Source organism: Maylandia zebra, unplaced genomic scaffold (genome assembly GCF_041146795.1).
Source record: "Maylandia zebra isolate NMK-2024a unplaced genomic scaffold, Mzebra_GT3a scaffold02, whole genome shotgun sequence".
Lineage (NCBI taxonomy): Eukaryota > Metazoa > Chordata > Actinopteri > Cichliformes > Cichlidae > Maylandia > Maylandia zebra.
Window position 1 is genome coordinate 2,129,170 of NW_027490032.1, and position 23,155 is coordinate 2,152,324.

Consider the following 23,155-nt stretch of genomic DNA (forward strand, 5'->3'; position numbering starts at 1 on the left):
TCCTGGAGGTGTACAGGTCCTGCAGAGATGGGAGTCTGCAGCCAATCACCTTCTCAGCAGAGCGCACAACACGCTGCAGTCTCTGTTTGTCCCTGATAGTGGCTCCAGCGTACCACACGGTGATGGAGGAGGTGAGGATGGACTCGATGATTGCGGTGTAGAATTGCATCATCGTCCGTGTTGGCAGGTTGAATTTCTTCAGCTGCCTCAGGAAGTACATCCTCTGCTGGGCTTTCTTGATGACGGAGGTGATGGTGGGCTCCCACTTCAGGTCCTGGGTGATGGTGGTACCCAGGAAGCGGAATGAGTCCACAGAGGTGATGGGGGTGTCAGTCAGGATGATGGGGGGGAGTGGGGCTGTGTGCTTCCTGAAGTCCACAATAATCTCCACTGTCTTCTGGGCATTCAGCATCAGGTTGTTGTGGCTGCACCAGGACACCAGACGTTCAACCTCCCTCCTGTAGGCAGACTCATCCCCGTCAGAGATGAGCCCAATGACGGTGGTGTCATCTGCGAACTTGATTAGCTTGACAGACTGGTGGGTGGAGGTGCAGCAGTTGGTGTACAGGGAGAAGAGCAGAGGAGAAAGAACACAGCCCTGAGGGGAGCCGGTGCTGATGGTCCGGGAGTCCGAGACATTCTTCCCCAGCCTCACGTGCTGCTTCCTGTCCGTCAGGAAGTCAGTGATCCACCGGCAGATGGGATCAGGCACATTCATCTGGGAAAGCTTGCCTCGGAGATGGTCTGGAAGGATGGTGTTGAAGGCAGAGCTGAAGTCCACAAACAGGATCCTGGCGTAGGTTCCTGGGGAGTCCAGATGCTGCAGGATGAAGTGTAGGGCCATGTTGATGGCGTCGTCTACAGACCTGTTGGCTCTATATGCAAACTGCAGGGGGTCCAGGAGGGGGGCCGTGAGGGTCTTGAGATGGGAGAGAACTAGGCGCTCAAATGACTTCATGACCACAGATGTCAGAGCCACGGGTCTGTAGTAATTTAGTCCAGTGATCCTAGGTTTCTTGGGGACAGGGATTATGGTAGAGGACTTGAAGCAGGCAGGCACATGACATGCCTGCAGTGAGGAGTTGAAGATGCCAGAAAACACTGGGGCCAGCTCGTTTGCACAGTGTCTGAGGGTGGCAGGAGACACACCGTCTGGGCCGGGAGCTTTCCGAGCATTCAGACTCTTAAACTGCTTCCTCACATCTGCTTCATGAATATGAAGAGTTGTGGTCGGAGGAGGTGGTGTGAAATCCTCTTTTGTGTGGGGTGAGGAGGGGGGTGTTGTAGGTGAACAGTTTGAAGGTGGTGATGGCTCTATGGAGGGGGGAGAGGTGGGGGAATGAGTGTCCAAAGTGCCTCTATTGTTGGGGTCGTTGGAGGTGTGAAGGCTGCCTGATGGCTCGTCAAAACGACAGTAGAAGTCGTTGAGGGTGTTGGCCAAGAGCAAGTCGTCAGTGGAGTGGGGGGTTTTAGGCTTGTAGTTTGTAATATTCCTAAAACCTTTCCACACAGAGGCCGAGTCATTCTCTGAGATCTGCTGCTGCATCTTCTCAGAGTGCTGATGTTTGGCAATGTCCACTTCCTTAGTGAACTTGTACTTGGCCTCTCTGTAGCAGTCCCTGTCTCCGCTTTTGAACGCCTTACTCTTTTCCAGCCACAGCTTTTTGAGTTTAGGGGTAAACCAGGGTTTGTCATTGTTATAACTCACCCTGGTGCGTGATGGCACAATGCTGTCCTCACAGAAGTGGATATAGGAGGTGACAGTGTCCGTAAACTCGTCCAAGCTGTTAGAAGCAGCCTTCAATGTGTCCCAGTCTGTGGTCTCCAAACACGTGCGAAGCTCCTCCACAGCCTCGTTGCTCCACAGTTTTTTGGTCCTCACGACAGGTTTGGAGAGCTTCAGCCTCTGTCTGTACGCGGGGATTAGGTGGATCATGACGTGATCAGAAAGTCCGAGTGAAGCGCGCGGCACCGCGCGATAGGCCCCGCTGATCGTGCTGTAGCAGTGGTCCAATGTCCTCTCCTCTCTGGTCGGGCATTTAATATACTGCTTGTATTTCGGAAGCTCATGGCTCAGATTGGCTTTGTTAAAGTCCCCGAGAGCAATGATGAGAGAGTCCGGGTATGTCCGCTCTGTGTGGAGAATCTGCTCTGCGAGTGCGCACTGAGCTGCTCGCGCATCCGCGTCTGGCGGGATGTAAACAGCGGCCAGGATGAATGAAGCAAACTCCCGCGGAGAATAAAACGGTTTGCAGTGAATAAAAAGATATTCCAGAGAGGGAGAGCAGTGCTGAGCAATCACTGTTACATCTGTGCACCAGCCACTATTGATGTAGAAGCAGACACCTCCACCTTTGGTTTTACCGGAGAGAGCGGCCTGCCGGTCCGCGCGCAGCAGATGAAAGCCCTCCAGCTTGAGCGCGCAGTCCGGGATGTCCTCACTGAGCCACGACTCCGTAAAACATAAGACACAGGAGGAGGCAAAGTCTCTGTTCATGCTTCTCATCAGGGCCAGTTCGTCTATCTTATTCCAGAGTGAGCGTACATTAGAAAGGAAGATCCCAGGAAGGGCCGTTCTCAGTCCGCGTTTCCTCAAACGCACGAGTACGCCGGCTCGCTTACCTCTCTTTCGACGTCTCACTTTCCTGATCAGAGTCAGCAGTAAATCTGCCGCAGATGCGACAAATATTGGAAATAAATCCACAGGCGTTGTAGTCCTGCAGTTAAGGAGCTCTTCTCTGGTGTAAGAATATCCAGAGGAGTGCCCAGACACAGAAGAAATGCACAAAAACAAGACAAAAGTAACGCACTGAAGCACCAGGGCATCCATACGCGGCGCCATCTTGGTTTACAGCAACCAATTGTGCAAGTTCCCCCACCTAAAATGATGACAGAGGTCAGTAATTTGCACCAGAGGTACACTTCAACTGTGAGAGACAGAATGTGAAAAAAAAATCCATGAATTCATATGGTAGGATTTGTAAAGAATTTATTCGTAAATCAGGGTGGAAAATAAGTATTAGCTACTCACCACCAGCAGCTGCAAAGCTGTCTTCACGTCTCCACAATCCTCCATTAATATGAACTTATAAAACCAGTAATAATCGTAACCGTAAATCAAATGTAACTGCCTATATTATTGAACTGAACCAAGAGTCACTTAAAAATCTTATAAATCCTGCTTCACACCACAAAACTGAAACAAATCACAGCTGTATTTATCACTCAATCTTACCCTCCCGACTGAAGTGCCGGTCTAAATCATGCACGATTTGTCTCTTCTATATCAAAACCCAGCCAAACATCAAACATTCACCGTAGTCATTCAAAACTTTATTTGTAATATTATAATCAGCAAAATCAGCGTTTTAATTACAGGCATGTATCGTTGTTTGCAAATCATAATTATAAAACTCAAAAACACGCTAAACAGGAAGCAAAAGTCCTCTGTGCGCTTCACAGCAGCCACCTCATTTGCATGTTCACACACAGTCTAAAAATAGCTCGCAGCGCTGCAGCTGCACGTCACACACAGTCTCACACAAAGCTCTGTTATTTTATATTACAAAGACGTCTTATATTTACAATCACTGCAAGGCCTGACAGATTTAGCGCCTTTTTTTTTTAATTTTGACAAATTTAAGTTAACGGTCCAACCGAAAAAGTCCAACTTTTTTGTGATCAATTAACCAGTATCTGTCCAACAGTTTCTGGCCAGTAGTAATACGATGGCACCTGTCCAAGATGGCGGCCAACCAAACCGGTTTGACAACCGGTTTGACCGGTTTCGTGCGTGTGCGCATGCGCGTTCAGTAATACGATGGCACTAGTCCAAGATGGCGGCCAACCAAACCGATTTGACCAGTTTCGTGTGTGTGCGCATGCGCGTTCAGGTGTGGAAATACCACAGGGGATCAGAGGGGTTATATGAGTTTATGTGTTTTTAACGGGGTTTTAATTTAATCAAACCATAGGGTTTTTAATTAAACTATTTTTATCACTTAGGTGTATCGCAACATTCAGTTATGCATGTGTTCTTAAAAGCAATTCTTTGTTTCTTGTTTCATTCTTGGCGGAGTGGAAGCTGTTTTGGTTCACAGTGCGCCTTAACAAAGAGGGTGTGCTCTAGTCAAAAGTGTTGGTAATAGTGTTTTAATCACACTAATTTTCTAAATCTGACAATGTCTCAGCTTGCAGTGAGGCATGCATTTTATTTTATAAATGGCACAAATGGGAATTTCCATGCGAACAAGGGCCCAGCCTATTGTTTAAAGTGGCCGGTATTGGCTCTTTTTGTAATTCCTCAACAAGGTAAATGGGGCAGGTGTACCAGTCGGGTGGCGACCCCGCCTATTGTCTGAAGTATCGGCTCCTTTGTAATTCCTTGAGAAGACAAAAGCCCTGAAGGGTCTCATTTAAATTGATTGGAGACATACCTTTTCTTTTTGGAAACACCCACCCTATATAAAAAAAACACGCTCAGAGCCCGAAACCCTGAGCCATTTACGCCTCAAGATTCGCTGCAGAGCACACCATTTTCTTTGCGATCATCAACACTAACATCGTTCTTTATAACATGGCCATCGTAAACGGTAAGTAAAACAAAACCTATTATTGGATTTTTAAAAAGTGTTATGTTAACATATTATAGGATATTCAAACTATTTTTTTTCCCTAAAACAAAAGCTTAATTTTTAGGAGTTCGGGAGAACGGCCCAGGGCCCTTTTCTTTAGAAACGGGCGCTTTTACAGCTGGAACTAGTCCTCTAACAGGCACAAGGTGTGTACAGCATTACTGGATTTTAAAACGTATGTATGTTTTAAACTAGCGATTGTTTTAAATTATGTAATAACGTTTTTGTTTGTTCCAGGGTTAACAAACTGAGCAGGAAAACATTCAGACACCGCGACCACAGAGCCCAACCTTACATCAGGTGTGTATACAACGGGATGTATAGTTGTGTATTATTTTTTTCAAAAGAAAAAAAAATTAAAAAGAGGTTTAAACAATTACAAATGTTCTAAACTGACCGTTTTACACCTACAGAGCCACGCCAGAGAACCGGGTGTGTGGAGAAGCAGGACCATCCCGAATAACGCACACTACAAGGTAAGCATAGGCATATATAAATTAGATAAAAAGAGATAGAGAGGGAGACACGCTTATTCAGTTTGAAATGGGTACATGTATAAAATGTTTTAACACATGTCTATCTATCTTCACAGACTGCAGAACAGCACCCCTCCTCATAATGATCAGGACACCGTACGATTCCAGACGTTTTTGGAATGTTTAAGCAGTATCGACCTCCCAGAACAACAAAAACCTGGAGCTTTGTGCAACAGTGGAGAGTCAGAACAGATCTTCATCAGCGAACCTGCAACACCCCCGAGTGAGTGGCTACCTCGCGATTTCTCTGATGTTTTTGAGTACAGTATATCAGATTTTGATCTAGTTCATATACCCACCACCCCAGAATGTGACAGAAATAGCATTGATTCACACATAGATTTTGAAGAAGGCGGCATAACAGACTCTCAAATATCACCGGCGTATGATGCTTACATGAAGCTTCCAGACGCTCAGCCTGCTGAACAGAGTCATATAGCTTCAATAGCTGATAAAGTATGTTTGATTGAAGCTAGACTCAATCAATACCACCAAGAAGCACAGGTACAAAGGCAACAGTTTACCAAATTCATAAACAAAGTGTGTAGTACATTAGACAACATCTGCTATGTTCTATTTAAACCCAGATTCCTTTTATAGTTTGCAGTGAAATTTCTTAAACCATTGTTTAATGGGACAGAAGTACAAGTCACTCTTTACTAACACACTGTAGATAAGTTTATTGCTGAACGACACAGCTAGCAGTCCCACACACTCTTTAGATTTTTGAAGTTTTGTGTGTGATGGTTTTGCCTCTCACACCTTACCCCTTTCTCCCAGTATCACAACAGTATGACTCCCAAAGTACGACTCAGTAAACAAACAAGGACTCTAAACTCAGAACAGAAAGATACAGTTGAAAGATTAGTGATATCTTTTATGATGCGTAATAAACTACACCCTCTTCTTCTCTGTATTTATGTTGTATCATAAAAAGTATCATGTTGCAAGTTCTGGCTTTAATATTTCCAGCTGATAAGGAGACGTTTTGCATTTCAAACGCTACATATCCTACCCGCCCTTTAAGATCATCCACTTCAGGATCACGCCCCACCTTCTGTTATTTTAAAACAAGACCGCCGTCTCATTCCTCCAAAACCTTTTTTTTTTTTATCTCAAAACAGCGAGAAGGATGGACTCTGCACCCCTGCGTCACACTGAGGAGGAGGACAGTTTACTTTGTGCTATAAAAACACAAACCTTAATCTTTGATCTTCCAATTTTATCTTTCTGTTCTGGTTTTAGAGTCTCTGTTTATTGAGTCGTACTTTGGGAATCACCCTGTTGTGAGACAAGGGTACGCTGGGAGAGAATATGGCATTATACAAGCAGAGTGTTTTGGCTGTTTCTGTAGATCTAAGAAATACACCTGTTATTGGTTATGAAAAAGAGTTAGCTGTGGTGCAGGTTTAATTTATAATTGTTGCATGAACTGTTAAAGAATTAAAGACAGCTTTACACCGATAGTGCAGGCATTTTTTTTTTTACTTAAGTAAAAGTATAGCTGGTGTCAGAAATACTCAAGTAAAAGTTTGATAATGTATGGGCTCGGAAATGTGCTCAAAGTAAGAAAGTCAAAGTAGTAATCTAGCTGAATATTGCCCTGTAATAAAATAATGTTAGTAGGTGAGAGTACAAACTTAGTCTGGTGGTGAACAGGCACAAGAGGGTCAGAGGCACATTTGGCAGCCAGAGCCAGGGTTAGAGTTCAGAGACCCTGAGCCTGGTGGTTGGGCTAGCAACATGGTCTGGTGAAAGAGTCTAACATCCATGCATTACATGGTGTTGCGGCTGATAAAAAACAAAACAAACAAACAAACAAAAAGCCTATAAACTGACCCCTTGTTTAGAGGTGATTGTCAGTTTGCTGGGTTTTTTAGAGACGCTGAGAGTGAGAGAGATCATGTTCTACATTACTTTAAAAGTGATTTTCAGAGCTGTTGATGTATGAAACACTGTCCATAGAAACATGGATCAACTCTGTTTATGGCATTGAGTGTTAAATTGTGACAGTTTCAATAAAGTCTGCAAAATTCTTGCATTTATACTGGGGAGCTAGGAAAAGTTAGACCTTGGTTGTACTATTAAAAATCAGTTTCATAAAAAACCAATTAAACCGATATGAAGAAGAATGTGTTTGTAAAACTAGCGGTAAAGTATGGGAACTATAAGACAGACTGTTTCTGCTATCAAAACAGTTTGTGTTGTTAATCCTGAATGATTCTTGGTCACAACATTTTACTCCACACACATTTGGAAAATCGCATAGTTTGACAATAAATATCCCAGTAAAGACACTTCATTTCTTAAGAAATATGCAGAGGGAGTGATCTTTATCAAAAGTAGAAGTTATATCTTTAGCTAAACCGTTGTACACAAGAGCTTTAAAAATCTATAGTGTGTGAGGTTGTGTAAGTAAGGGTTGGCTTGCCCTTCTCGCCCACATGTGACAAACCATCTGTTGGATCATGGATTTGATGCCTCAGCATTGTGAAAGTGGGGAAACATACTCCTGGTTGAGCATACGATTTCTGCTTACAACTTAGAATCTCAGTTCTAAATGAAATTAAAAATGTTTTTGTAAGTATGGCTAATGTATACTTTGACTTCTAAGGCATTCACACACACACACACACACACACACGCACGCACGCACGCACACAAACAACATAAATACAGAGAAGAAGAGGGTGTAGTTTATTACGCATCATAAAAGATATCACTAATCTTTCAACTGTATCTTTCTGTTCTGAGTTTAGAGTCCTTGTTTGTTTACTGAGTCGTACTTTGGGAGTCATACTGTTGTGATACTGGGAGAAAGGGGTAAGGTGTGAGAGGCAAAACCATCACACACAAAACTTCAAAAATCTAAAGAGTGTGTGGGACTGCTAGCTGTGTCGTTCAGCAATAAACTTATCTACAGTGTGTTAGTAAAGAGTGACTTGTACTTCTGTCCCATTAAACAATGGTTTAAGAAATTTCACTGCAAACTATAAAAGGAATCTGGGTTTAAATAGAACATAGCAGATGTTGTCTAATGTACTACACACTTTGTTTATGAATTTGGTAAACTGTTGCCTTTGTACCTGTGCTTCTTGGTGGTATTGATTGAGTCTAGCTTCAATCAAACATACTTTATCAGCTATTGAAGCTATATGACTCTGTTCAGCAGGCTGAGCGTCTGGAAGCTTCATGTAAGCATCATACGCCGGTGATATTTGAGAGTCTGTTATGCCGCCTTCTTCAAAATCTATGTGTGAATCAATGCTATTTCTGTCACATTCTGGGGTGGTGGGTATATGAACTAGATCAAAATCTGATATACTGTACTCAAAAACATCAGAGAAATCGCGAGGTAGCCACTCACTCGGGGGTGTTGCAGGTTCGCTGATGAAGATCTGTTCTGACTCTCCACTGTTGCACAAAGCTCCAGGTTTTTGTTGTTCTGGGAGGTCGATACTGCTTAAACATTCCAAAAACGTCTGGAATCGTACGGTGTCCTGATCATTATGAGGAGGGGTGCTGTTCTGCAGTCTGTGAAGATAGATAGACATGTGTTAAAACATTTTATACATGTACCCATTTCAAACTGAATAAGCGTGTCTCCCTCTCTATCTCTTTTTATCTAATTTATATATGCCTATGCTTACCTTGTAGTGTGCGTTATTCGGGATGGTCCTGCTTCTCCACACACCCGGTTCTCTGGCGTGGCTCTGTAGGTGTAAAACGGTCAGTTTAGAACATTTGTAATTGTTTAAACCTCTTTTTAATTTTTTTTTCTTTTGAAAAAATAATACACAACTATACATCCCGTTGTATACACACCTGATGTAAGGTTGGGCTCTGTGGTCGCGGTGTCTGAATGTTTTCCTGCTCAGTTTGTTAACCCTGGAACAAACAAAAACGTTATTACATAATTTAAAACAATCGCTAGTTTAAAACATACATACGTTTTAAAATCCAGTAATGCTGTACACACCTTGTGCCTGTTAGAGGACTAGTTCCAGCTGTAAAAGCGCCCGTTTCTAAAGAAAAGGGCCCTGGGCCGTTCTCCCGAACTCCTAAAAATTAAGCTTTTGTTTTAGGGAAAAAAAATAGTTTGAATATCCTATAATATGTTAACATAACACTTTTTAAAAATCCAATAATAGGTTTTGTTTTACTTACCGTTTACGATGGCCATGTTATAAAGAACGATGTTAGTGTTGATGATCGCAAAGAAAATGGTGTGCTCTGCAGCGAATCTTGAGGCGTAAATGGCTCAGGGTTTCGGGCTCTGAGCGTGTTTTTTTTATATAGGGTGGGTGTTTCCAAAAAGAAAAGGTATGTCTCCAATCAATTTAAATGAGACCCTTCAGGGCTTTTGTCTTCTCAAGGAATTACAAAGGAGCCGATACTTCAGACAATAGGCGGGGTCGCCACCCGACTGGTACACCTGCCCCATTTACCTTGTTGAGGAATTACAAAAAGAGCCAATACCGGCCACTTTAAACAATAGGCTGGGCCCTTGTTCGCATGGAAATTCCCATTTGTGCCATTTATAAAATAAAATGCATGCCTCACTGCAAGCTGAGACATTGTCAGATTTAGAAAATTAGTGTGATTAAAACACTATTACCAACACTTTTGACTAGAGCACACCCTCTTTGTTAAGGCGCACTGTGAACCAAAACAGCTTCCACTCCGCCAAGAATGAAACAAGAAACAAAGAATTGCTTTTAAGAACACATGCATAACTGAATGTTGCGATACACCTAAGTGATAAAAATAGTTTAATTAAAAACCCTATGGTTTGATTAAATTAAAACCCCGTTAAAAACACATAAACTCATATAACCCCTCTGATCCCCTGTGGTATTTCCACACCTGAACGAAACTGGTCAAATCGGTTTGGTTGGCCGCCATCTTGGACTAGTGCCATCGTATTACTGAACGCGCATGCGCACACGCACGAAACCGGTCAAACCGGTTGTCAAACCGGTTTGGTTGGCCGCCATCTTGGACAGGTGCCATCGTATTACTACTCTGGCCTCATCTCTAAAGTCCCTAACTGAATTTAAAAGTGTCCAACACCCAAGGTCCAACCTTTGCTGCCCAAAAAAGCGCAGATGCCGTTCCAAACGGTAAGGAGCCTCTAACTCCTAGCTTATTCCAGGATGCCCTGTACCCCACAGTTAAGCCAAACTGAACTAACCCTGTTCGCCGACAGGGCGAAGGAGGGAGCGTAACCTCCGGGCTATGCGCTTCTTAACGGTCCAACCGCCGTTCTATAATAATTTATAATACTTTGAAACAACAGTCAACACCCCAAAACAAGAGTATGACTGACGCAGGTCCAACCTAAAACCAATGGGGACTTTAACCCACAAAATGACCAATTCCCTATCAAACTAAATTCACTCAGCAGTCCAACTGCTCTAACTTTTCTCAGCAGTTCAACTGCTTTAACTTTAATGGGCAGTCCAACTGCTTTAAATACTCAGTACTGTTCATTATCATTACTTCAGCTTCAGTTCTCATGAGATTTTTTCACAACATGCATTCAATATGCATTTAATCTCACAAATAATATATGTATGTAAGAAGAGAATGCATACATGTCCGAAGAAAATATATGTATGCAAGAGAATAATATATGTGAATGAAAGAGTGGAAACGGAAGGAGTTTAATGGAACCGGAAGGCTGGGTGTCTGTACCGCTGTGATTGGCTGAGAAGCACGTGCGGGTCACTTTCAAGTGTCTGACAGCATGGAGGGGGGAGAAGAAACTCGAGTTCTTCAGCAAGCTTTCTATGACGTTATTTTTGTGCCACTATTCTGAGCGCACGTAAAAAAAAATTTGAGCGCAAGTAAAAAAAAGTTTGCAGGTGCAAGTGTTGCATTTTGAGGAGAAATTTATTTTGAGCGAAGAAAAGCTGAATTTGAGTGAACATAATTCATTGCTGCGTGCAAAAAATGTATTTCAGTGTTTGCTATTATCCATAAACACACACGATAGCAGCCCCTCTCGCTCAGTTTTTGTATTTGCGCTCGCTCGCAATGTGTTGCTCGCGCTCTCAACATTTCTGCCCGTGCGCGTTCAACTCTTTCTGTACACCGTTATATTTGTGCCACAAAACCAGCCAATTACAGACTTGGATGCAAAAATATCTGATTGGCTGTTCTGGTCTCGAATCAGCTTGAAATGACGAAATGCAATATCCCAGAATCCATTTCGTCCAAAACTCAAATGAAGCAGTGGCTTTCGCCAGGGGGCCAGGTAGGGCATTAACAGGGAAAGGCACAAAGAAATACTTTTCTTTCTTATTCTCATTTAAAATATCTAGCTTTTATTAAATAATTATCTAAATCTTACAACCAAAGTTTTTATCTGACGTAAAATGTATAGAAATCATACATATACCAACAAGACTGTACATCACTGTCACAACAGGGTTTGTTTTCAGTCAAAGTCTTTATGGCTTTACTACCTGGTGGGTCGGTCTGTAGTGAAAATGCCAGATTTTCTGTCCCAGTCCAGCCCTGCAGGTTAACACTGGCAGTGTCACCATGCCAGCTGACTGTATTTCATCATCAGCCAGTGTTGTTCTTGATCAATATTACCAAAGTTTACCATAAGGCAGCATAGAAAGTATTTACTTGCTTTCAGGTTTTATTCAAATGTTAGTCTTTTCAGTTGTTTCCCCACTTTTTCCCTGTTTCAAAATCAAACACCAGTTTGTGAGAAGATTATCTTCTTTTTTTAACAGGCAGAGAAAGTTTTACATTGGAACTGGCTAATTTGTCAATTGTTTGCTACAAATGTTCGTATTTTAATATTAAAAAATGTTTTGTAATGTAATGTAATGTAATGCGAACCAGAAATTATTTCCACTACTAATTAATTACCGTTGAGCTCAAAGATCCTATTTTTTTTTTTTTTTTTTTTTTTTTCTAAATGACATCAGAAACAGCAGTATGCGACATTACGTGATGGCAGAGCTTCAGTTCATCCTTTGTCATTTTTTTTTTTTTTTTTTTTTTTTTTTTTTTTTAATAAATAGGACAGGGGGAATGAATGAGAGAGAGAGGGGGAGAGAAAGAAAGAAAACCAAAGGGGAGAAGAGACGGTGAGAAGGGGGGGGAAGAGAGAGAGAAAAAAAAAAACTCCTGGGTCACCTGTATGGAGAAAAAAAAAAAAATCAAACAAACAAAAACAAACAGAGGAGACAGCAAACAACAAAGAGCAACATAATAATAGAGAAAACAAAGCACCATCACAATAAACTAGCTAGTCATAGATATCAGTATTTACTAAGTAATAAACGATATTGTGCAGCACGCAAGATAGACAGCGCACAGTGTGCTTTGAGGCAGCAGCCAAGAAAGCTTTAGTCCGCGTCTGTGAATACCCATGTGTGCATACCTGTGTGGATCAGCATGCTTGCATTCCAAAGGTTTCTCCATGTAATGATCTGCTAGGGAGTGTGGGGGGGCCACAGCCCCGTCCTCCAGGGTGTGAAGCGGGTATGGAGGAGATCAAAACTCCAGACATCCAGAGGCCCCCAGAACACAAGAGACCATGGAAGACCAACAGAGGGGCAGCCGCGCCACTGTCCCAGTAAGAGCTGAGGAGAGTCCCAGATGAGGGCTCGCCCAGCAGCCGCGGAGCAGAAGTCAGGGGGAGTTGCAGTGACGCGCCCGTGAGCTCCGTCGGCCCCCAGCTGCGCCTGAGTGACCAAGCCCTAGGCCGAGAGGCCGGGGGCACCCCACCTCCAAAGGGGCCCGAGCGAGCCCCAGGCCCCAGGCCCCGACAAGCGGCCGCCAAGGAGTGAGCCGGTGTGTACCCGGACGCCCACCCCCAGACACAAAGAACCACCAACACACCGACACCTGAGGGAGTCCGCCACCGGCAGGGGAAGTGGTGGTGGGTGGAGATAGGCCTCCAAACCTTGGAGGGCCTGAGGTGTCCCCAGAGAGGTGGCGTCTGATACCCAACCTGACATATAGACACAGACATACAGGCACACACAGACACAAACATCCATTCCCACCCTCATGCTCTCATATGCACTCACTCCACACTCAACCAACGTGGAGACAGACATAAAGAGACGCTGTACACACAATCACACTCCCCAAGCGTACTCTACAAACCGGGTCTAGGTACCCTTGCCCCTGGAGGGGGGAATTGCACCCAGACCCAGGTGGTGTTACCCTTTTCCCTGCGGTGGGGAGAGGCAGACCACCCCGACTCCGCAGCAGCAGGGAGGCCCCACACCCCAGACCGCAGTCGGACGGCCAACTCCTCCTACTAGCCCTCCCACTCCAGCAGGCCGCAGAGAATGGGGGTGGGAGAAGACTCCAAACCTCCCTCCACCCGCTCATTGTAGTGTTGATGCATATGTGTTCTAAGGTGCAATTAAAACCCAGGAGGGCATGGAGCTACCTGCCAAGGAGCAGCAGGTAAGCGCATAGTCCCTCCTGCTAACCCTCAATGACTAAGTGTATTTAAAATTGAGAGGTGGGCAACGACGTCAGGGGTGAGGTATACACCCTGATGGTGATTTGGACTCCGTGATTGTGCCCACCCCCAAGATCCTATATGTATGTTTAATGAGAGTGTGAATAATGTGAATGTCTAAGTTGTGGGATAAAATTGAGGCAGAGGCAGCCAGAAGGGGACAGGGGGGGGGGGGGGGGGGGGGGGGGGGGGTAGCCTCCTCTGCACCCTGGTGACATACCCCCACTCCAAGGCCCTGCATGTGTGGGTGGTTGTGGATGAGCGGGAAGAGGGAGGCAGCTGGAGATGGGGAGGGAAGGAAGGGAGGGGCAGGTAACCCCTCCCTGGGGCCAGCTCCCCCGCTGACCCCAGTAGGCACTCCCACCCTCCGCGACCCGCCAGGGAAGGGGGGCCCAGGCCCATCAGACCGGGGCCCAGTGCAGTAGCGCCCCCCGGCTCCACAGAGCCCTGGACAGTCCACCCAACCCCACCACAGAGAAAACTGCACCCACCCCACCAACCACACATCTTCCAGACTACATAAGACGGTAAACGCCCAGGCTGAGATCTTCCTCCACCTCTCCTGTATCTCCCCCTCCTGCAGAGAGTTCCTGAGAGAAGAAAGCTCCTGCAAGATGTGACCATCCCCCCCACCAGTTGAAGAGCCCCCCAGGCGGCTCGATGCACCGGCGGCACCCTGCTCCAGGGCCGGGCCCCCATGCACCCACCCGCCCACAACCCCGGCAACACACCAACCAGGACCCGAGCCCCCGAGGCCCGGCCCGGGCCCCAGCCCAGAGATGGAGCGCCCCCAGAACCTCACGCCCATCCCGGACCCACCCAGGGGAAGCCAGGTTGCCAGGTCAGTAACCCACGTCCGTCAGCACAGACCCTCCCCTAGCCCCGCTGCACGCAGCCGCGAGGAAACAGTCACCTGAGAGCCAACAGAGCCCTCAACCGGACGTGACCGCTACCCCGGGTTGTAGCTCAAAGATCCTATTAATAAACGGTTAACGAATGTGTCTTTATGAAGACAATAATAATAATAATAATAAATTAATTAAAACAACCTGAAGAGCCGGTTGGGAGCCGAAAGAGACGGTTCTCTAAAAAGAGCCGGAAATCCCATCACTACTATGAGCAAGCACTTTGCCGACAGTGGGAAGACAAAAACTCCCTTTTAATAGGAAGAAAGCTCTGGCAGGACCAGGCTCAGGGAGTGCGACCGGTTGGGAGAGAGATGGAAGACAGGATAAAGACCTGCTGTGGAAGAGAGACAGAGGTTAATAACAGATATGATTCAATGCAGAGAGGTCTATTAATACATAGTGAGTGAGAAAGGTGACTGGAAAGGAAAAACTCAATGCATCATGGGAATCCCCCGGCAGCCTACATCTATTGCAGCATAACTAAGGGAGGATTCAGGGTCACCTGGTCCAGCCCTAACTATATGCTTTAGCAAAAAGGAAAGTTTTAAGCCTAATCTTGAAAGTAGAGATAGTGTCTGTCTCCCGAATCCAAACTGGAAGCTGGTTCCACAGAAGAGGGGCCTGAAAACTGAAGGCTCTCCCTCCCATTCTACTTTTAAATACTCTAGGAACAACAAGTAGGCCTGCAGAGCGAGAGCGAAGTGCTCTAATAGGGTGATATGGTACTACAAGGTCATTAAGATAAGATGGGGCCTGATTATTTAAGACCTTGTATGTGAGGAGCAGGATTTTGAATTCAATTCTGTATTTAACAGGAAGCCAATGAAGGGAAGCCAAAACAGGAGAAATATGCTCTCTCTTTCTAGTCCCTGTCAGGACTCTTGCTGCAGCATTTTGGATTAACTGAAGGCTTTTCAGCGAGTTTTTACATCCTGATAATAATGAATTACAGTAGTCCAGCCTGGAAGTAATAAATGCATGAACTAGTTTTTTTTTTTTTGTTTTTTTTTGTTTTTTTTGCCTGTCCCATTTGGTTCTTTAGCTGTCACAATTGACCAACAAGAAGACGCTGAAAAACCAGTTCATCTTCCTCGTTGGCCTTGATGAACTAGTTTTTCGGCGTCACTCTGAGACAGGATATTTTTCATTTTAGAGATGTTATGCAAATGAAAGAAAGCAGTCTTACATATTTGTTTAATATGTGCTTTGAAGGACATGTCTTGGTGAAAAATGACTCCAAGGTTTCTCACAGTGTTACTGGAGGCCAAGGTAATGCCATTCAGAGTAAGAATCTCATTAGATATGATATTTCTAAGATTTTCAGGGCCGAGCAAAAAAAACCCAAACAAACTCTGTATCTATATCTGAGTTCTCTCCTTGAAAGAAAAAACAATGTAAAGCTTTTGTCCAAATGAAGTCAAAACAAAAATGTCTGTGTAAAAATTGCTTAGTTTGTTCCGGCAGTTTCCATAACAGGCTGTGACACAACTGGTTAGGATGTCTCTGTGGTGCCTCTGTAGAAGGTGTTAAGGATGGGTTTGGGGAGGTGCACTTTCTTCAGTCATCTCAGGAAGTGTAGGCGCTGCTGGGCTCTTTTTGTTACTGATTTTGTGTTGCTGGCCCAGGCACCTCTGTGATGTGAAAACCGAGGAATTTGGTGCTATTCACTCTCTCTACTGTGACACCAGCAGTTCTGAGTGGGAGATGGACAGCCTTCATCTTCCAAAAGTCAAGAATCAGTTCTTTTGTTTTGTCAACATTAAAAGATTACTATCCTTGCACCAAAGTGCCAGCTGTTGCACTTCCTCTCTTTATGCAGCATCATCATTGTCCCTGATGAGTCCCATCACTGTGGTGTAAACTTGATAAGGTGGTTTGTGTTGGAACTCGAGGTACAGTCGTGGGTCAGCAGCGTCAAGAGCACTGGGCTTGACAGTATTGTATTCCAACCTGTGCTGTCTGGGATCTTTCAGTGAGGAATTCCAGAATCCAGTTGAACGTGAAGGTGTTCAGCAGTGTTGGGCAAGTTACATTGAAAAAGTAATTAATTATAGTTACTAGTTACTTCTTCAAAAAGTAACTGAGTTAGTAACTGAGTTACAAGATTCTAAAAGTAATTAATTACTTGAAAAGTAACTATTACATTACTTAAAAAAAAAACCCAAAACATGTAAACCTCTGGGGTCCAGGGTATAATTGGCCATTATTAACTACTTTTGATTTTGCCTCTACATTTCACCTTTAAAAACTATTTACTTTAACTTGTTTGGAATCATTCTGTTCAGCACAAACTCACGTGTCTGAATTTACAGTTATGTTTTCAATTCAAGATACTGTTTTAACACAACTGATCTAAAATCAGACAAAAAACATAAAATCCAAGTAGAAAAAGTTATATTTTTTACTGTAACAACCACAAACATGCTTAATGAATCACATTTCATAACTTTAAATGCAAATATAAATTGTCAATTTTAAAATCATATGCACAAGTTTTCCAAACAACAAAGTTATTTGCAGCCATTTACCTTTTACCCTTTGTTATTTCAAACTATTTACATACAATCTGCTGCTCTGCATTCCATAAGATGGCACACAAATTATTTGTGCCACTCCAAAAATTTCTGTCCACTATGAAGGAGAACATCACAAGCCTGATACCTGCAGGTGTGACAGCAGGAGGTGTATCACTCCAGGAATTGTTCTGACACACAACACAAAACTATCCACGACACTACACAATAACTACACAAGACAACATATTAACTACACACTCCAAACATGCTAAACGTCACAAATCTCACATCTCAAAACTCTCTCTCTTTCTCGCCATCACTCCAAAAACTTCCCCCTCTTCCAAAACAACCAAATGTCATGTTGCCATATTTTTTGATTGGTCGACATGGTGCATTTTTCCACTAACATGAATGGGCTTTTTTGGTTTTGCTTGCAAGCACTGTCCTTAGACAGTAAACGTGGCGAAACTATTCAGGAAAAAACACATATATATTGTTTATCATGACTCTGGTTTTACGTGGCCTATCAACACAATTTTAAAACTGGTATATATCACCTTGTTGCTTTGTAATCTTTAAGTGGTCATGTGATATGCTTACCATGACTACTTTATTCTTCCTCAGTCAAACAGCAGCACTCATGCGATTGTTTCACCCCCTTAGCTCCAGCTGTTGTGCCAGAAAGTGATTGCCATCCGCGGCAGCGCGCACAGCTGCTTAAAGCTGTAGTGCCCAGATTACTTATGTAGACAGCTACAGTATATCAGTCTACAGCAGATATAGACTGATACTTCCGTGCAACTGAAATAAGGCTGAAGACAGTTTCAACCGTCTGTTTGTTGAAAAATAGTAACGCGACCGCACCACATTTTCTTGTTAGTAACAGTAACAGCGTTGTAACGATAGAAATAGTAATTCGTTCAATTACTGGTTACTGAAAAAAGTAACGCCGTTACTTGTAACGTCGTTATTCCCACACTGGTGTTGAGTTGGAGCAGGTCCAGCTTGCTTATCAGCTGTTGAGGGATGGTGTTGAATGCTAAGATGAAATCAATGAACAGCATTCTCAGTCAACAGTTGAGTAGTATATGAACTGTAGGGGGTCCAGCTTGGGGGGGAGCTGGCTCTCGATGTAACTCAGGACTAGCTCCTCAAAGCGCTTCATGATGATTGGAGTAAATGCTTCTGGTCGGTAGTCATTGAGTTCTGAGGGTGTAGCTGTCTTTGATACAGGTCTGATGGTGGTGGTTTTTAAACAATGCAGCACAAAAGCTTGGTTCAGGGAGATGTTGAAGATGATTGCTAGGACATCAATCAGCTGGTCAGCACAGGCTCTGAGCACACGTCCAGGTACATTGTGTGATTTGTGTAAGTTGACCCTAGCCGCATACAGGAATACCCCCACCTTCAACAGATCTTCAATGGTCTACGCAATACCCTCCTCCACCTCAGACCTGTGACGGTATTGTAGACGCCAAATCTACACCCTGAGATCCCACATAAATGTCTCTAGAACAAATCTCCCAAGATTTACCTTCAAGAAACTCAAAGAACAGATCTTTATACCACTCAGTTTTATCGCAGTCATAAAAGAGGGTCACGTGTAGGGATGGGTATCGTTTAGGTTTTATCTGATACCGGTGCCAAACCGGTACTTTTGAAACGGTGCCGGTGCTTAAACGGTGCTCAAACCGGTGCTTAAATCAGAATCAGAATCAGAATCAGAAAGGGTTTTATTGCCAAATGTTGAGCAGGTTTACAACATTAGGAAATTGCTGCGGTGCTTCAGTGCAAACATACTGTCATAGAAAAATAAAAATAAGAATAAGAATTAAAAGTGCTAAGTAGATAGATATATACATGATATATACATGAGTGCAGGTGGTGATCAGAGCCAAACATGGAATGATGCAGTGAACACAGTGTAGGGTCATGTGTTAGTGGTGGGAACACAAAATTGGTCCAAAAACCTCTCATGTTCAGCTGTTTTTTTGTCAAAAGATAACAATGTTAGCCTTTTCTGCCGCTATGGGGCATATATGGTATCACTCTTGGCTGGAAGCAGTGCTTAAACAATGGAAAAAACACAAACTTTGTCCAAAAACCTCTCAGTTTAGCTGTTTTCCACTTTTTCTTTGGTCATTTTAGCCTTTTTGGCCAGGGTGAAGGGAGTATCTGCCATCAAACAAGAAGACAGCTGCATGTAACTATGAAGGTGTTTGCTAGTTCACCTTACATGCATTAATTTAATAACGTGGTTAGCCTACTCAATGTAAATTACACACGAACAACATTAAGCTACTCACGCAGAGAAGAACAGCTGCTGCTGTATCATCATCCATCATTATTTCTGCTACACTGGCAGGGCTAGGGGCCAGGACTCTCCTCTTCGTGTTTTTGGGGAATGTTGCTAACTCCGGGTCCGATAACAGGCACCACAACCGCAGTAGATGTGCTCGGTGTGAGGTCACGCAGCAAGCTATCAAATACGGCGCATTTCTCGGCTTTAAAAGAAACAAACGCTATGCGTTGCCAGGTGTTTCATCGGATTTGAGGTGTTACCTCCTTTCACAGTATCACAGTATCAGCTTAAAGCACTTGTTGCTGCTGAGTTTGCATCTTTTGCTGTGAAGTACAGCCAGACTTTTGACCGATTTGCCTTGGGCATTTTTAATCTGTAGCTCTGCTCTACAAGAATGTACGTACCTGGCCCCGCCTACTATCCTCAGAAACGTAAAATGATTGGCTAGAATCTAAAGTGTATCACAGCTCAGGAAAAAAGGCACCGAAATAAAGCACCGAAATGTGCGCTGCTTTTCGGTCTGGTTACTACCGTTTATGTCAGAACCGGTGCCATCATGGCACCGGACACCGGTACCCATCCCTAGTCACGTGGTATGGATCAATGGGAGGAGAGTAGACATCCAAGGCCATTATCTAGGCCCGCCAGAGCTGAAAATGAGCCAGGATGCCGTCAGACGTAGTAAGCCGGGCCCAGATGTCAACTGTTTGCTCAGTGTCCTCAGACAGCAGCCATTGACCTCTGGTTCCTGTAGAGATGCATGGAAGCTGAGTGCCACCTCACAATGTCACTGTCAATCCATCAGCCCCACACATGTCCACTGGGACCTGTGCTGAAATCACATACGGGTGCGTCACAACTTTCACAATTTCAGTCTTTAAAGGCGTTGTGACAAGCAGCGTTACTTCGTCCCCAGATAATTGCGCCTCTCCTGGAGCCTCACAAATGGTGGAGTATGTGGCTCCTGTATCAACCAGGAACGGCAGAGTCAGTCCATTCACCGTCATTGGGAGTAAGGGGTCTGCCTTTCCCCCGTCTCCCCAGCCTCTCTGTGTGTCACTGCATCCACCCATCCCAGCTGGCCTCCCAGCGTGGCAATTGTGGTGTCATGTGTGGATTAGGTGCTTGGTATTGGGGTCACCGTCTGCCCCATTGTAGCTGACCAGTGTATTGTTGAGGCTGCTGCTGATAACAGTCTCTGTGCCAGGTGCCTCCCTCACACCCACCGAGCCACCACGGCCTCTTGCCCTACCCCTACCAAGCCCCATATTACCACCCCAGCTGAGCTTGGGTGCAGTTTGCTGTCCGTCATAGTCAGTTATGGGAATTACGGCATTACAAGTAACGGCGTTACTAACTTTTTTTCAGTAACGAGTAATATAACTAATTACAACTTCTATCGTTACAACCCCGTTACTAACAAGAAAATGCAGTGTGGTCGCTTTACTATTTTTCAACAGACGGTTGAAGCTGTCTTCAGCTTACTGCACCGTACCGAATCAGTTGTACAGAAGTAGCTGTGTACGTAAGTAATCTGGGTGCTGCAGGTTTAAGCAGCTGTGCGCCCACAGACGGCAATCACTTTCTGCCCGATGATCAGAAACAACACAAAACACTGCAAACCACAACACAATTAGATATAAATATGAAAAAATACGAAAACACAAAGAAGACGCACATTCTCTGTCATATGGGCCTGCATGGATAAAGTTTCTGAACCCATTATCATCCACAACTGAAAATAGTTGTAATTCGTTATTTGTTACTTCATGTGGTGGCTATCGCGGAGCTTCCACAGATTCAGTAACATTAGCAAGTGGTGGAGGCCAGCATGTGGATGAGGGAAAGGGGAGGTAGGAGAAGAAGGAGAGACCCAAGGCGGCCGCCGGTCCGCGTGTCAGGTGAACTGAATTTCAGGTAAGAAGTTATGACCTGCAGTCTATCTGGGTTAGATATAAACCTAGTTTAGGTGTAGTTTGTTTTTTCGTTATGCTGACTTTTTTGTACTGGGTACTAGCTAGTTTCTACACAGCTGGGTGGGTGCTATGATGTTACTGATGTTGAACTTTATTTTGTTCATAAGGTTAATTATTAGAGTTGCCAACCATCCCCTAAAAAACGGAATTGTCTTGTATTCAGAGAAAATATTACGCGTTTCGTATTGAGGTGAAAAGGAACAGTTTGTCCCGTACTCCAGCTACAATGAAAAAGGCACAAAGCTGGAGTTATTCTTTGTCTTTGCTGCAAAGCTGCCTCTTCTTCTCTCATTCTCTCCCCCTCCCTCTCCTTGTTAATAGGAAAATTGTACTTAGTAGTCAGTATAATCTTTTAATGATATAAGTTTGTATATGGTAGAATGGAACAAGCAAAGCTTAATACTAAACAATATATATATTAGCTGTATAATACCAGTAGGCCAGCTCTGATAGTAATTTGGTATGGCTTCGCGGGCCAAATGTAAGTAGGCTGCGGGCCAAATTTGGCCCGCGGGCCAGAGTTTGACACCTATGATCTAGGGCATAGGTGTCACAGCTGTAAAAGCTGCTGGTCATGATGTCGGTTTGGGTATCTGGTGAGAGGGAAACATGAAGATGAAACCAGGAGATGTCCTTACTGAATCATCAGAGCTGAACAGGTGATGGAGAAACAGGTTTACCTTTTAGGTGACATGAATGAGTTGAAGAGAAGTTATGAACTGTTTCTGAGAGACAAATAACACCAGGATCCTTTTCTAAGTAGCTGACAGCTGGTCTAGCAAAGTTTTGCAAGGAGGGCCAGGTAGGGCATTAACAGGAAAGGTGGGGCACAAAGAAATACTGTTCTTTCTTATTCTCATTTAAAATATCTAGCTTGTAAAAAATAATTGTCTGAATCTTACAACAAATGATTGATAGATTGATGCATATATACCATCAAAAGAGTGTACATCACTGTCACAACATTGTTTATTTTCATTCAAAGGCTTTATAATTTAGGCTAGAATCATGGTGGCGTGGAAATATGCACATTATTTTTTCCTTTCTATTGGTAGGTGGCACAGTGCACTTGTGGCAAGTAAGCAAGCTAGAAGACTGGCAGTCTGGCTGGGTATCCAGTTACAGAAGCAACACATTAACAAGAGAATTCTGAGTATAACCAAAGTTACTCTCCCTAGTAACTAGTTACTTTGAAAGTAACGAGTAACTTGAAGTAACTGAGTTACTTTTGATAGAAGTACTGTAAGTAGTAATATAACTAAATTACTAATTTAAAGTAACTTACCCAACACTGCTAACAACACATTAAAACATTAACTTCAAGTATAAAGGTTTTTTAAAACTATTTACAGCGACTCAAATATCAAATGTACCCGAAATTCCAGCTCACAGAGGGCACGAGAGCAGCATGCACCTCATCGGATGAACGGAAGGCTGTGGTGTGTTCAATGACTACCAAATCATCAGAAATCCCACACTCAAAAAATACCTGGGTTACACTGGTAGCACAGATTTCACAACAGCTGGTCTCAGTGAGAGTGACAGCAAACACCTTGTCCGATCACGTGAATCGGACAAGGTGTTTAGCTGTGTGTGTAGCTGTGCTACGGAACCAGCCAAACGGCCAGGCACTGGCTTTGCGATGCAAGCTATGAGGACACAGCGGTAAGGCCCAAATCAACAGAATCCAGAGCATCACAAAAGAAAAGGCCAGGCTGCAGTGGCTATGAGTGCATGTTTCCAACTACATCCGGAAGGGTAACTGGCAGCAAAATTCAGG